The following is a 3,004-nucleotide window of genomic DNA, read 5'->3' on the forward strand; positions in this document are numbered from 1 at the left end:
TTACATGGAAGAAGCATCTCCATTCATGCCATTGGAGCAAACAATTTTGAGCTGAAACCTCAGCTAGTTTCTCTAATGCAGCAGAACTGCAAGTTTCATTGACTTCCATCCGAAGATCCTTTTCAGTTCTTAACTGAATTCTTGCAGATCTGTGATACTGTAAAGACTAATGGAGTAGATCCTGAAGTCTACAGGCTCATGCTTTTCCCTTTTGCTGTAAGAGACAGAGCTAGAATCTGGTTGGACTCTCAACCTAGAGATAGCCTGAACTCTTGGGATAAGCTGGTCACGGCTTTCTTAGCCAAGTTCTTTCCTCCTCAAAAGCTGAGCAAGCTTAGAGTGGATTTTCAAACCTTCAAACAAAAAGATGGTGAATCCCTCTATGAAGCTTGGGAAAGATACAAACAGTTGACCAAAAAGTGTCCTTCTGACATGCTCTCAGAATGGACCATCCTGGATATATTCTATGATGGTTTATCTGAGCTATCAAAGATGTCATTGGATACTTCTGCAGGTGGATCCATTCACCTAAAGAAAACGCTTGCATAAGCTCAAGAACTCATTGACATGGTTGCTAATAACCAGTTCATGTACACTTCTGAGAGGAATCCTGTGAATAATGGGACGCCTATGAAGAAGGGAGTTCTTGAAATTGATACTCTGAATGCCATATTGGCTCAGAACAAAATACTGACTCAGCAAGTCAATATGATTTCTCAGAGTCTGAATGGAATGCAAGCTGCATCCAACAGTACTCAAGAGGCATTTTCTGAAGAAGAAGCCTATAATCCTGAGAACCCTGCAATAGCAGAGGTGAATTACTTAGGTGAACCTTATGGAAACACCTATAACTCATCATAGAGAAATCATGCAAATTTCTCATGGAAGGATCAAAAGCCTCAACAAGGCTTTAATAATGGTGGAAGAAACAGGTTTAGCAATAGCAAGCCTTTTCCATCATCCACTCAGCAACAGACAGAGAATTCTGAGCAGAACCCATCTAGCTTAGCAAACTTAGTCTCTGATCTATCTAAGGCCACTGTGAGTTTCATGAATGAAACAAGGTCTTCCATTAGAAATTTGGAAGCACAAGTGGGCGAGTTGAGTAAAAGGATCACTGAAATCCCTCCTAGCAGTCTCCCAAGCAATACAAAAGAAAATCCAAAAGGAGAGTGCAAGGCCATTGACATAACCAAAATGGCCGAACCCAATGAGGGAGAGGAGGACGTGAATCCCAAGGAGGAAGACCTCCTGGGACGTCCAGTGATCAATAAGGAGCTTCCCTCTGAGGAACCAAAGGACTCTGAGGCTCATCTAGAGACCATAGAGATTCCATTGAACCTCCTTATGCCATTCATGAGCTCTGATGAGTGTTCCTCTTCTGAAGAGAATGAGGATGTTACTGAAGAGCAAGATGCCAAGTTCCTTGGTGCAATCATGAAGCTAAATGCCAAATTATTTGGCATTGATACTTGGGAAGATGAACCTCCCTTGTTCACCAATGAACTAAGTGCTCTGGATCAACTGACATTGCCTCAGAAGAAACAGGATCCTGGAAAGTTCATAATACCTTGTACCATAGGCACCATGATCTTTAAGGCTCTGTGTGACCTTGGTTCAGGAATAAACCTCATGCCACTCTCTGTAATAGAGAAACTGGGAATCTATGGGGTGCAAGCTGCTAAAATCTCATTAGAGATGACAGACAATTCAAGAAAACAGGCTTATGGACAAGTAGAGGACGTGCTAGTAAAGGTTGAAGGCCTTTACATCCCTGCTGATTTTATAGTCCTAGATACTGGAAAGGAAGAGGATTAATCCATCATCCTAGGAAGACCTTTCCTAGCCACAACAAGAGCTGTGATTGATGTGGACAGAGGAGAATTAATCCTTCAATTGAATGAGGACAACCTTGTGTTTACAACTCAAGGATCTCTCTCTACATCCATGGAGAGGAAGCACAAAAAGCTTCTCTCAAAGTAGAGTCAAACAAAGCCCCCACAGTCAAACTCAAAGTTTGGTGTTGGGAGGCCACAACCAAACTCTAAGTTTTATGTTGAACCCCCATATCCAAACTCTAAGTTTGGTGTTGGAGAGTCTCAACAATGCTCTGAACATCTGTGAGGCTCCATGAGAGCCCACTGTCAAGCTATTGACATTAAAGAAGCGCTTGTTAGGAGGCAACCCAATTTTTATCTAACTATCTTTTTCTTAGTTATATGTCTTTATAGGTTCATGATCATGTGGAGTCACAAAGTAAATATAAAAAAATTGAAAATGGAATCAAAAACAGCAAAAGAAAAATCACACCCTGGAGGAAGCATGTGCCTGGCGTTCAACGCCAGAACAGAGCATGGTTTTGGCGCTGAACGCCCAAAATGGGCAGTATCTGGGCACTGAACGCCCAGAACAAGCATGGTTCTGGCGTTCAACGCCGGAAATGGCCAGAAAATGGGCGTTGAATGCCCAAAATGGGCACCAACCTGGCGCTGAACGCCCAGAGTTGTGTGCAAGGGCATTTTACGTGCCTAATTTGGTGCAAGGTTGTAATTCCTTGAACACCTCAGGATCTGTGGACCCCACAGGATCATCTCAGGATCTGTGGACCCCACAGAATCATCTCAGGATCTGTGGACCCCACAGGATCTCCACCTACCTCCACTCACTTCTTCTCATCCCTTACCACTCTCTTTCACACAATCCCATAAACACTCTTCCCCAAAAACCCTTCACCAATCACCTTAATCTCTCTTCCCCATCACCTCTTCACCACTCACATCCATCCACTCTTCCCCATAAACCTACCTCATAAACTCCACCTACCTTCAAAATTCAAAACCAATTTCCCACCCAAACCCACCCTAAATGGCCGAACCTTAACCCCCCTCCCTCCCCTATATATAGCCCTCCATTCTTCCTCATTTCCACACAACACAACCCTCTCCTCTCTACTTGGCCGAAACACACTTCACCCCTCTTCTCCATATTTTCTTCTTCTTCTTCC

The 3,004-nt window shown here is 43.5% G+C and overlaps 1 non-coding gene across 1 annotated transcript; it reads right to left on the reverse strand.

The window, feature by feature from the left end:
* Nucleotides 1–330: 330 nt before the first annotated feature.
* On the reverse strand, nt 331–434 carry LOC148561526 (small nucleolar RNA R71). Its single transcript, XR_015887202.1, has one exon. It is a non-coding gene; the product is annotated as a small nucleolar RNA R71 (small nucleolar RNA).
* Between the last annotated feature and the right edge of the window lie 2,570 nt (nt 435–3,004).

Source organism: Arachis ipaensis, chromosome B6, assembly GCF_059453495.1.
Source record: "Arachis ipaensis isolate K30076 ecotype BB chromosome B6, ASM5945349v1, whole genome shotgun sequence".
NCBI lineage: Eukaryota > Viridiplantae > Streptophyta > Magnoliopsida > Fabales > Fabaceae > Arachis > Arachis ipaensis.